This window comes from Armigeres subalbatus, unplaced genomic scaffold (assembly GCF_024139115.2).
Source record: "Armigeres subalbatus isolate Guangzhou_Male unplaced genomic scaffold, GZ_Asu_2 Contig739, whole genome shotgun sequence".
Lineage (NCBI taxonomy): Eukaryota > Metazoa > Arthropoda > Insecta > Diptera > Culicidae > Armigeres > Armigeres subalbatus.
Window position 1 is genome coordinate 53484 of NW_026943522.1, and position 13257 is coordinate 66740.

At 38.7% G+C, this 13257-nt stretch overlaps 1 non-coding gene and 1 pseudogene across 1 annotated transcript; one reads left to right on the forward strand and one right to left on the reverse strand.

Annotated features, from left to right (window-relative positions):
- LOC134204603 (uncharacterized) overlaps positions 1–13257 on the forward strand; it is a 204653-nt pseudogene that overhangs the window by 52254 nt on the left and 139142 nt on the right.
- Trnad-guc (transfer RNA aspartic acid (anticodon GUC)) lies at positions 10207–10278 on the reverse strand. Its single transcript has one exon. It is a non-coding gene; the product is annotated as a tRNA-Asp (tRNA).

Genomic DNA, 13257 nt, shown 5'->3' on the forward strand with positions numbered 1-13257 from the left:
AGTACGGTCATGCCAATGACGAAACCGTAGTCAACGAGGTACGGCAGAAATTTCACGTGCCGCGGCTGCGTGTCGAGGTTCGTTTGATCCGGAAACGCTGCATGTGGTGCCGCGTATATAAGGCCGCCCCAGTTACTCCGAAAATGGGACCACTTCCAGCGATAAGAATGGAACCGTGTGTTCGCCCGTTTACCTACGTGGGCATAGACCTTTTCGGTCCCTATTTGGTGAAAGTGGGAAGGAGCGTGGCCAAACGATGGGTATGCTTATTTACTTGTCTAACGATAAGGGCTATACACCTTGAGGTGGTCGCCAGTTTGACCACCGATGCGTGCAAGAAAGCGATCAGACGGTTTATAGCACGACGGGGCTCACCACAGGAAATATACTCCGACAATGGAACAAATTTTGTCGGAGCAAGTCAGGAGCTACATGATGAAATCAAACGGATTCACACCGAATTGGGGAGTGTATTCACAAACGTCAACACCCAATGGCGCTTCAATCCCCTTCCGCTCCACACATGGGAGGGTGCTGGGAGAGGATGGTTCGCGCCGTGAAAGCTGCATTGAGTCCGTCCCGATAATGCGGAAGCTTGATGACGAATCATTCACAACGGTATTGGCTGAAGCGGAAAGCATGGTCAATTCCAGACCATTAACATTTATTCCTTTGGAGGCCGCTGACCAAGAATCTTTGACCCCAAATCATTGTTTATGATGTCGAACGGGGTTCGAGAACTAGAGAAGAACAGATATGGGTATAGCGTTAAGAAGCAGTTGGAATATGGTGAAACACACGCTAGACAACTTCTGGCGCCGGTGGGTCGTAGAATACCTGCCAACTATCATCAGACGGACAAAGTGGTTCAGAGAAGTATCAACGCTTAAGGTAGGAGATCTGGTGCTAGTGGTTGATGAAAACGTGAGGAATCGGTGGCTAAGAGGTCGAGTAGTCCGAACGTTTGCAGGAAAAGATGGAGTAACACGCCGTGCCGAAGTGCAGACATCGACTGGAGTTTTGAAGAGATCTGCTACGAAGCTGGCTGTGCTGGACGTGTTAGGATCTGGTGACGTTCAAACAAAGTTCGAGACGACACGGGGTGGAGGATGTTCACCGCAACAGCCCTGCGTATCAGCTATCCCCACTGCAATCCAACCTCGTCAATCTAACGATTAAGAACAGTCGAATGCCAGATATGATGTGTATGAAGATGGTAGGAGATTATATAGGTATAAGTAAAAATAGATCTGATTTGTTTTGATTGGTAAAATTGGAAACTATATTTGAAAGGTAAAATGAATTAAAACTTAGCATAAATAATATTAAAAAGATCTTATTAACTAGATTACAGTACAGAAGAGTAATTCTATACTCTGTTGCGGTTGGCTAAGGATTGAATTTCAATAACGGAGACCTAAAATTGTAAGTAGATAATACCAGCTAAAACAGCTTGAATTGCAATGAGAATAAAATTTATGTTTATAGCTTTAAGCTGATCACTACAGCATCACGCGAGTTTTCTGCTAGAAGACCTCCGGAATATTTCCCCGCAACAGGAAGCTTCTTTTTTATTCAGCAGAAATCAAGAATGCAAATCATGGTAGAAATGTAGATCCACTAGAAAGAAATAAAAAAGCTTTTACTCGGTGCCTCAATTATTTAAACTTTTTCGCGCCCATTTGTGATATGACCCCGTCATTCTTCATTCAACCCTCACTTTTTCGATTTTCCTTTTCACTATAGAAGACTATGTTATATGAAGCATCTCGGAAGCCACCACTCACTCTCGTTAATCTCAGAGGTGCCGGTTGTGTGAATGTTCACACAAAAGGCAAAATGATTCTTTTGTTTGTCGCGTTACGTTTCGCCTCTTTGAGAATCTTTGCCCAAGGACAATTTATTCTTAACTGAGTGGCAGAAAAAGTATAATTTGTGGAACAATAGCGTACACACTTAAAATAAATCCCAGATTTCTGTGAAATTTCACCGAAATCTCAACAGCAGAACTGTGGTTTCGGTGGTTTTGACAGTTGAACAAAGGAAAAATCGCAGAAAATTTGATGAAATAATTACCGAACAATTGAAGCAAAATTCACCGAAATCTGTGAAATGATTTAAGTGTGTAGGGATCTCTAAATCTAGACCAACATTTGGAAAGGGCGTAACATCCAAAATTTATTCCTTCTGATTCTTCGTCTACATATATAGCTATATATGCGAACAAAGAATCAGAAGGAATAAATTTTGGCTGTTCCGCCCTTTTCAAATGTTGGTCTAGAAATTACTCCTGATCGATAGTGTGGAAGACTATTTGGATGACAAATAAGAATTCATTAGCAATTTCTGGACACAAGAAAAACTGGGGGCTGGTATATATGAGTCAAAAGAATTACACTTGATATTCCTTGCATTGGTTTGAAAACTAGGAATTGAATATTAATTTGTTAACACTTCATGTGTAATCGTATGTGGTTACTCGGGAGTTCACGATTCTTTCTCTTTGTTAACCGCGTCGCATTTCAAAACTGGGTTATTGCTGCAGCAACTTGGTATTACAGTAGACTTCTTCTTCTTCTTATTGGCTTTACATCCGCCACTGGGACATTGCCGCCGTGCTGCTTATGTCGTTTTCGGTTATTGCTGGGTCGAACCTAGTTCTGCACCGGATCCGCTCTAACAGCTGTCAAAACGTTCGGTTATTCGTTCAGGTTGGATCGCGATCCGCACCAGATCCGACCCAAAATGAATAAGGTTCGCTCTGCCGATTTATCGAGATCCAACCTAGGTTCACCAATACATTCGAACGCAAACTGTCAAACTGGTGTTTATGTTTACGCTAAAGGAAAATGAAAACGTAAAGGCACGGATGGTTATTTGATTTTGTTTGTTTCATTTGTTAAATTTGTCAATTTTGTTGCTGTCTTCCACGCAAAAATGGATTATTTTAATTTTGTGCTGTCTTCAAGTTCCTCTGATGGTGAATCGGATTCAAATATCGACATATTTTTCGCTGATTACTTCAGATGGTAGCTCCATTATAAACTAAATGAGGGTTGAACATTTTGTTGAAAATGTGATTTATAAAATACAGTGACGAGAAGGTAGCTGCTATTTATTCACTATTACGTTGTGTATTCGTTCATACCATTATTGTAAATGTTGTAAATGTGTAAATGTTCATACCATTATTTTATTCATTATTGCAATTCGGTGCATAATTTGTTCAAGGTTATGGATTTGAAGAATATACACAAAATGTATTAACCCTGGCATTAACCATTTATAAGGCTTTAGCAACTATATTGCCATCAACAAATTTATTGCATTTATTTATAAATAAATTCAAATAGGTTTTTATTTAGGAACAGTTTTTATACGAATTGTGCATAATTTTTGAGTGGAAGAAAGGTTTTTAATTGTAATTCGTTAAAAAACCGACAAAGACATATTTATTCTCATTGATATTTATTATGTTGAATTTCCTGTTTAGATTTTGTAGTGAAAAATTATTTGCCTCTTTTGTATATTTGGTTTTTGCAGTTCTGACGAAATTGCAATTTACCCCAAAGGGTCCCCTCTGGGGGGAAAAATAGAAGAAAAAAATGCAAATAGCAAAAAAGAATTCTGTTCAACTCTTGTACGATTTGATTCTTTGTTTTAAAATAAAAGGCCCCAAATCTCAATAAATTTATTATTTTACAAAGTGTTTCCATATTTTCTTGTTCTGTTCCATTTCAATGACATAATTGATAGTTCAAATCTACTGTAACACAATCACTGTTACCCAAAAAGCCATATAGAATCAGCATAATAGTTTATCGGGAACCACGGATTGGCATAAATTCTTTCACGGCAATCCACATTGCCGTCGTCATTCATCACAAGCTCCTAATCGCATTAATTTATTAGTCATTTTAGTCATTAAACAATTAACAAAAGAAACGTCTGATTTCCCCCATAATTCATAAAACAAGAAAAAAATAACACTAATAGCCAAATTCAATAGATAAAATATGTCTGTTTCTGCCAGCTGATAAAAGTGCGAATTGAAAACAAAACAGATGATAGGGATTGAGTTCTCACTAATACCATCATACTGACTCGATCCCGATTCATTTTTCGTTCGGTTATTCAGAGTCGGGGTCGGACCTGACCCAGGTTTAAAACCGAAAACGACATTTAGTATTCATTAAACACTTCCACAGTTGTTAACTGTGAGGCTTCTAAGCCATTTTTCCATTCGTATATCATGAAGCTAACACAATGATACATTTATTCCCAGGGGAGACCAGGAAAAACTTTAAACCGAAAATTTCCTAAACCGGGCCGGGAATCGAACTCAGTCATCTAAGCCTTGTCTTGCTTTGTAGCCGCGTATCTTACCGCACAAACAAGGAAGGCCCTTACATCAGACTTACAAAATTGTTAACTACGCGGTTTCTAAGCTAAGTACCATTTCTAGACCAAAATTTGAAAAGGGCGTAACAGCCTAAATTTATTCATTTTGATTCTTTCACGGGGATGACAAGCTACGCCATCTTTGTCACATCTTTTCTGAATCACCAATACTAGTGCACTGCGAATGCAACATAAACAATTGCGAGGGTGAAAATGATATAAAACGAACAAAGCCATAGACAGTACCTTGTACAACTAGCATTCTAAATAATTGAGCAAATAAGTTGAACATTCTTAAGTTTGAAGCATGGAATCGAGTGTAAAATTTTTTTTATTGATAATTCGTTTAATTTTTTTCTATTTTCTCATGATTGTATAATGCTGCATTATTGAGTGGTATGGGCGTTTTGCATCATATTCTCCTGTAAAAACGAAAACATTCAAAATTCACGCACATACTATTGCAGAATAAATCAGTATTGGGGTAATTTGACACTGGGGGATAAATTTATCCCCCAAGAAAGAACGAACAGGCAAACCTGTCAAAATCCATAGTAAAAAATTGGATGTCGCTCCTCTGGATTCTTTGACTACATATTTGACTACATATGTAGACAAGGAATCAGAAGGAATAAATTTTGACTGTTACGCCCTTTTCAAATGTAGGTCTAGGTTTATCATCATGTGCATAACTACTTTTATGTCCAGAGAAGTGGAAGAAATCTCCCACCACAAAAGTTTCTAGACAGGACCCGGATTCGAACCCAGAACCTTCAGCATTATCTATTTTGTGACCGTTCTTCTTACCGCTGCTCTAGGAAGAACCCCGTTAGCGGTGGTTGGTAGGAAACCTGCCCCTGGTGCTTTCTGCTTTCATTACCATTTAAAATATTTTTCATACACCTCAATATCAGTACGTGGTGCGTGCGACATGTAAATAGAATATCTACCTACTTTCAAAACCTTACATTTGTGTGAAAATGATGCATAAATTTCCATCTCAAATTATACACTCATATCGTCTATATGTATGAGCCAGACAATGGTAGCGAAATGTGCGAACTTATCTTTTACTCGTGTTCAACTGTGTGGTTCTGTAACATTTTTGCAAAGGGTTGTCAACATTTATTTCTGTGCAAATTTCATCTTGCATTTGAAGTTGAAGAAAAATGACATTCTTTTAAATCATCATTCTATTTATGTTATTTCTAATGAACGAAATTTCAAAATATCGTTCAATGTTTTCAGTTTATTTCAGTATATATATAAATATAAAGTGTATAATTCCTCTTCATAAGCAACCTTATTTCAATGACTAAACCAAATTTGTTTCAATTTCTTTCACATGGAAAAACTGGCATAATACCGTATTCTATCTCGTCAATAAGCTGGGTGCTTAACGTATACATCCTCTCTAAGATACAATTTATTTGCTCACTATGAGTGTGGGTCGTCGGTTGGGACGAAATTTCATTTTTGTGAGGAAGAATAAATTAAACAACGTCATTGACCTAAATTCGCTTCCGTCTACTCCGTCTTTGTCAACTGTAGTACGTTTTTCGTTTCCATTTGCCCACATCGTCGAATCATCATTTGCCAATAATAATCAAGACGCAATTCTCTTCCCATTCAAGAAGGTTTTTTGATAGCAGTACTTTAAAAAGGAATTTTATCTAATTTGGGTTGGAAGAATGGCGGTATTCTGAACAGTTTTTATTACTGAACTGATGCAATAAGTAGTAGCGTATACAATTAACCCTCTTCAACCCAAATTTTTGTTTTCGCTCAAAATCTTTTTTTTGCTTTCTAAAATCGATCTAAACGCGGTTTGGGCATTTAAAATTTTTAATTCGCGATTTTACCAATTCCACACTTTGATTTTTCAAGTTTTTTAATAATTTCTTGAATCTATTAATCTTTTTTTATTTTTCAACATATTTAGAGTTTGAAAATTCCTAATCAATGCGGTCTCATCGCAATTTTTAATTTTTCAGAGGAATTTTTTTTCGTGTAACGAGTTGGATAAATATTTTAGAACTACCTAGTTGACCCAGCAGACGTTGTCCTGCATAGTAGGCGAAAAAGCGCACTGTAAAATGCCCATGCCAAGTTTCCAGGCTTGGCATTTACTCGCACAGTGAGCTCAATGAGCAAAAAAAGTTCATCAAAAATGAGCAACAAAACATCACGGATATGATCAAAACATAAAAAAAAAGATGCTCTTCGTTGTGGGAAAAATGAGGAGCGGCGCTCATTGAGAGAAACCGTTTGTCTCAATGTGCCTCTTTGAGGAGCATCATTTTTGTTGTTCTTTCCAACTGAACGTACAGAGAAGTGTAAGCACACTTCTGTCATACCATCGCTACCCGCACAACAGTCTCACACATTCGCACCTTTATGAGACCAGCATGAGAATAGGGACCGTGTATAGCATCCATGAACGGGTAGAAATAAACACCATTCAATCTTTACATTAATTATTTACTGCTTCTAAGCAGCAGGCAGCTTGATGTAGGCAATTCTAAATTTATCTGGTTAGCAATTATAATTTGGATTGAAAAGAGATTATGTATTGACGAAATTATCTTATACATACTAGGCGAACCTGACTGATCTCACTCGGGTTTTATTTTTGATCGGTCAATCGTTTAATTGATTGATGCGTCGCACTCTAGGTCGATTTCAGTTCGAGCTTGATGGCTTTCTTTAGAACTCATGAAACCGTTTCATTTAGACAGCTTCTCAACTTTCCCTAGCAAATTGTTCTATTTTTTCATATACATAAACAAACACAGAAGAGCCCAAAACGATTCGATTGGTGAGTAAATCTTGCAAATCGGCCAACCCGTTCACAAGTTATAATGCCTCAAAGGAAAAACAAACTCATTCTTATATATGAAGATAGATAGATGATGATGATGATGATGATTGAAGAAGATGAAAAGGGAAGGGCCAGGGAGGCCAGGGAGCGATCCCTTGATCGTAGTGGCATAAAGGCACCAAGACCTACTTCAAAATATTGTGTAAACGCGTTTAAACGCATGAGACCTAAAATCCGCATAAAAATTAAGCCGCATGAAAAGCGACTCCAGTGTATACCGTTTTGACCGATTAATACAGGATTTTTGCGACTGCTTCAATTTTTAATGAAAATTATTAAGCTCATTCAGGGGAATGTCTTCAACGTGTAAAAATTAAATGCAACAGTCCTAAACACGCATTATAACAGTGATTGAATTGTTTTCTAAACAAAGAGATAAATACAATAACCTACTGGCTACCGTTAGATTAGCCAACTAATTATTATTTTTTTTCGCCACCACCAATTCCGTCTTTATAAAAGAGACTCAAAGATACTCAATGAGCAACTTTTTCCTCACCTCATTGAGTCAAACTATTTAGTTATCATTGAGAAATGAATATATTTCGGAGCTACCCGAAAAAGAGTGAAACGCAAAAGTACAAAAGAGAAGAGCAAAGATTCGTGTGTCGAGAGCAGTGAGCATTTTTTTTCTTCTCCTGATTCGCTCTGAGGAGCATTCCATCCCTGCAAGTTTCCACACGAATCTTAACTTTAGGGTTTCACGATTTACTAATTTTTACTCGTGATTTTCACATGAGGGAATATCATATAAACCGGTCGGAAACTATAACAAACGTATCTGCTGAAGGAACGAAGAAAATCCATCCAGCCGTTTTCGAGTTATGCGGATACGAACACAGACCATTTCATTTTTATAATATAGACAAAAGATTTAACATTCACCACTATAACCTTCTATTAAATAAGGTTTGCTACTGAACTTCAAATATTTCACTCTTCAAAGGTATACGAGCGAAAACACGGAGGATCAAAATATTACTCAATTTCCAATATTTTTTTAGAATTGAATTTTAGAAAAAGAACTTTGAAAATTGACTTTAAACCACATTTTAACATGCATTGAAGTTTATATTTTTTATATCAACATAAAAAAACTTTCCGAAATCTGATCAATTGAAAACTACAAAAAGTAATCAAAATTATATACCAATCGACTTAGCTCGAAAAACTGAGCAAATCTCGCTTAACTTTTCAAAAGGACCTAAGTAACATTTTTATCTAAGTAACATAGCTTTCATGTTGTTCTGTTGATTGCGCTATTCAAATTAATTCATGAAAAAAGTGTTACTTAGGTCCTTTTGAAAAGTTTGGCGAGAAATGTCCGTCTGTGCGTGTGTGTGTGGGTGTGTATGTGTGTAGCCCCAGGATTTTTTTGTTAAACACGTTTCATATAGAAGGACTTGACCGATTCGAGTGCAACTAGTTTCATTCGACGGAGAAACCTTCCTAGTTGGACACTATTGTTTTTGTTTGCTAATAACTCATGCGGTTTGAATAATATTTCTATTTTTCTTTTAACAAATACGCTGTTTACATGCACACTTTAAATCATTAATTTATTTAACCGTGACGCAATCCATTACTCTCATCGATGAGTAATTCTTAAGCAGCGTGATATAATCGCATCAAAGCTTTTAATCGCCAAAATGTAGGCAATTTACGTTGCATTTACCATACTTATTCGAATTCAACTCATTGAATCAAGAAAGGCATAATCACCACTGGGGGATAAATTTGGTTTTTTTGCCTTTCTCGTTCAACAAAGTTGTACCGAAAGGCTATCATTTCACTCCGAATACCCACTTTTTATATAAGTCTCGAAGACCCATAGTGTTATATACCAATCGACTCAGCTCGACGAGCTGAGCAAATGTCTGTCTGTCCGTGCGTATGTATGTGTGTATGTATGTGTGTATGTGTGTGCACAAAAGCTAAGAGAAACATTAGAGAACTTTTCATATAGTAATTCTTAACCGATTTTCTCGCAACAAGTTTCATTCGACCGGGGACAAAGCCGAATTGATCACTATTGAATTTTAAAGCGATCGACCGTTGCGTTTGAAAGTTATAAAGAAAATGGTACATCGGACCATATCAACGCCAAATAAGGTTGGAGACTTGGCTAAATGCGAGAAAGGCAGTATCACCACTCGGTGAATTAAGTTGGGTTTTTATTGTTTTTTTGCTTGCTCTCCGCTGAAAAAGTCACAAAAATGAGATACAAGTCAAGTCAAGCTCCAATTCATATTCGATTGTTATTGATAAGGATACTTGTTCTATATTCAAGGAGCAGTAACCCTAACCATGTTTATTTTGGTAAAGCCTAAAAAAAATAAGAAAATATCTTATTCAACCAAAGGCTTTAGATCATATATCATATCATTACCACTTTTACGTGGTATGTTACAGAGCCAGATATATCATGTGTTACGGTTGGTTTTCTGTTCGAATAGTTGTAAATATTCGATCGAGTCTGTATCATTTGTGTTATTTTATGTATGTTTTATTTGTTGATTCAGTGTCTGGACTGAAGAGGAAAGCCTGAAAGTAGGCAATAAAATATTTAGTTGTTATTTGTCCCAAGTTTGTTCCAGACACAGACATCGAATCGTTGATGCTAAATGGCATTAATTGATTCGAGGTGCCCAAATAGGATCTGAATCCTACACCAAATAGAGCTATGTATTCAACGCCTTGGCTGTTGTAGACAAAATGCAAAGCGCAATGAAAACACATTATCCCGCTATCCCGCTTGACTGATGGACAAACATCTTATAAGGAAACCTCGTCACATCTTGCAATGGGTAACACATTGGACGTTTCTCTCGGGGCACAGAGAGATCGTCAGTTATTTTAATTTGTTGATTGTAGTGTTAATTATTTATTTTTGTATGTTCGTAAAACTTTTTATTGTAATATGGCTCCCCGACGGGGAATTGAACCCCGGTCTCCCGCGTGACAGGCGGGGATACTGACCACTATACTATCGAGGACAATATTGTAATACAGGACAATATTGTAATACATGGCCACACCGTCAGTTTCAATCAAATCTTGAAATAAGATGGCCGGCAAAATAAAGTGCCCAAAATCCGTTTTTCATACAAAATGGTCAACTTTGGAGCTCTACATCTTGATTGGCCGTGAACAGATTCAGCTGAAAACTAACTTGGGTTTTACCATAATCAGCCATTTTGACCACTATCTGGTGATGGTTAAACTGCGTCCAAAACTATCCGTCATCAATAATGTTCGGTACCGACGGTTATCGCGGTACAATCTGGAGCGATTGAACTAACCTGGGGTGGCATTGTGCACCTCGACTCGAAACGAGCAAACCATGCAAACTTCCATACAAAAGAGCTATCGAAAGGAAATGCGCAATGAGGCGACTCTACGACACTACCCATAATTCCATTACCCATAATGCCATTACCCCGAAGGCCTCTACCCCGAACGCCACAACACCGAATGAGTCACTACCCCGAATGCCATTACCCCTAATGGGACACTACCCCGAATGGGCCAGTACCCCGAATTAGTCATTATTTCAAGTTTATACTTCATTTCAATGAAAAAAATGATACTCAATAAAAGTTTATTCATAATTCATATGAATGAACAATAATTGGAACTGAAACTGTTTGCATGCAGTAAGGAACTAAGTATTCTTACTCCGTATGATCCCGTTCCACTACGTATGGCACTCTTCAAGATTCCTGAATGGCAGGGGGAGATTATGCAGCACTTTTTCATGCACAATGCAGAGAGTTGGAGGCAATTGCGGTCCACGTCAGCATGGCTACTAGGGCAACAAGGTAGAAGTTGTTCCTTGGTCGCTGTAGTAAAAGCAACGGATTATGGATGAAGCGTGGTCTAAATCTCAAAATCGACGAGGGGGTGAATGGGTGAGTAAGAGTTAGTGAGTGATTAAGTGAGTGAGTAAGAGTGAGTGTGTGAGTGAGCGAGTAAGAGTTAGTGAGCGAGCGAGTAAGAGTGAGTGAGTAAGAGTGAGCGAGAAAGAGAGAGCGAATGATTGAGAGTAAATGAGTGAGTAATAGTGGATGAGTGAGTAAGAGTGATTGAGTGAGTAAGAGTGGGTGAATGAATGAGAGTGGGTGAATGAGTAATAGTTACTGAGACAGAGGAAGTGAGTGAGTAAGGGGGTTTGTGTATGAGAGTGAGAGGAAGGGAGATCTTGTTTGTCTTCGGGAAGTTGCGTTGACTTAAAGAAGGCATTATCTCGTTTCGCCTTCTATCAAGCAGACATTACTTTTAAAAAGGCAGTATTTCCTCTGTGTGCCTTATCGAGGTATAAGCAAGTCCATTAAAAGGTGGTATCATCTCCTCTGTCTACGTTATACCGGGCAAACCCGTCAATTTAAAGATGGCATTATCTCCTCTGTCTGCCTTATACCGGGCAAACGCGTCCATTTAAAGAAGGGATCATCTCCTATGTCTGCCTTATACCGGGTAAACACGTTCATTTAAATAAGGCATCATCTCCTCTGTCTGTCTTATACCGGGCAAACACGTCCATTTAAAGAAGGCATCATCTCCGCTGTCTGCCTTATACCGGGCAAGTGGTTCCATTTAAAGAAGGCATTATCTCCTCTGCCTTATACCGGGCAAACGCGTTCATTTAAACAAGGCATAATTTCCTCTGTGTGCTTTATACCGAGCAAAGCCGTCTATTCAAAGAAGCCATCATCTCCTCTGTCTGCCTTATACCGGGCATACACGTTCATTTAAAGAAGGCATCCTCTCCTCTGTCTGTCTTATACCGGGCAAAAACGTCCATATAAAGAAGGCATCATCTCCTCTGTCTGCTTTATATCTGGTAAACACGTCCATTTAAAAAAGGCATCATCTCCGCTGTCCGCCTTATACCAGGCAAACGCGTTTATTAAAAAAAGGTCATATCTACCCTGTATGCCTTATACCGAGCAAACTCGTTCATTTAAACAAGGCAGCATCTCCTATGTTCACCTTATACAAGGAAAACGCGTTCTGTTGGAAAAAAGGATCTCATACTCTATTTCGTAGAATAGTACTTTTTCAGGACATAATGTCAGGAATGACAGTTAAAGCTAATTAGAAGAAAAATCAAAACTGTTGGTTAAACTGGTTGGTTAAAAACTGTTGCGATTCATCGATATCTGTTGACGTTAAACACAACAATAGAATACTAGAAATTCTAAATGTTTTCGGGGTAATTGCCTTTCGAGGTAATGGATTTCGGGGTAGTGTCCCATTCGGGGTAATGACTTTCGGGGCACTGTCCCATTCGGGGTTGTGGCCTTCGGTGTAATGGCATTCGGGGTACTGGGGTGGAGCCCAATGAGACTCCTGATATCGTCACTGCATACGTGCAGCATCTCGAGGCAGCGTTGCCGGAAGAGAGTGAGCTCAATGGGGCTCCTCTTAAGGACTGCTAGAATAATGTTGAACGCTATAGATAGACGGAAGTGGAGACAGCAAACTCGCGTTTTTCAGGAGAAGAAACGCCGCCTGGAAGAAGCGGAGTGCGGGGAGATGGATCAGCTGTGCCGTTCTCAAGTAAGACGCAAGTTCTATCAGAAGCTCAACGCGTCCCGCAAAGGCTTCGGATGGTAGTATCTTGACGGACGAAAGTGTGGTGATCGAAAGGTGGAAGCAGCGCTACGAGATTAAGTGTTTCGCTAAGAGTACAGACATTCAAGGTAACGGAGAAGATGACAATGTCAGTTCGGCGAACGATGGAAGCAAACCAGCTTCCACCTTGAGGGAAGTTAAGGATGCCATCCAACAGCTAAAGACCAATAAAGCAGCTGGTAAGGATGGTATCGGAGCTGAGCTCATCAATATGGGCTTAGAAAAGCTGACCACTTGCCTGCACAAACTGATATTTAGTCATAATCTGGGAAACTGAATTGCTTCCGGAGGAGTGGAAAGAAGGGGTCATATACCCCATCTACAAGAAAGGCGACAAG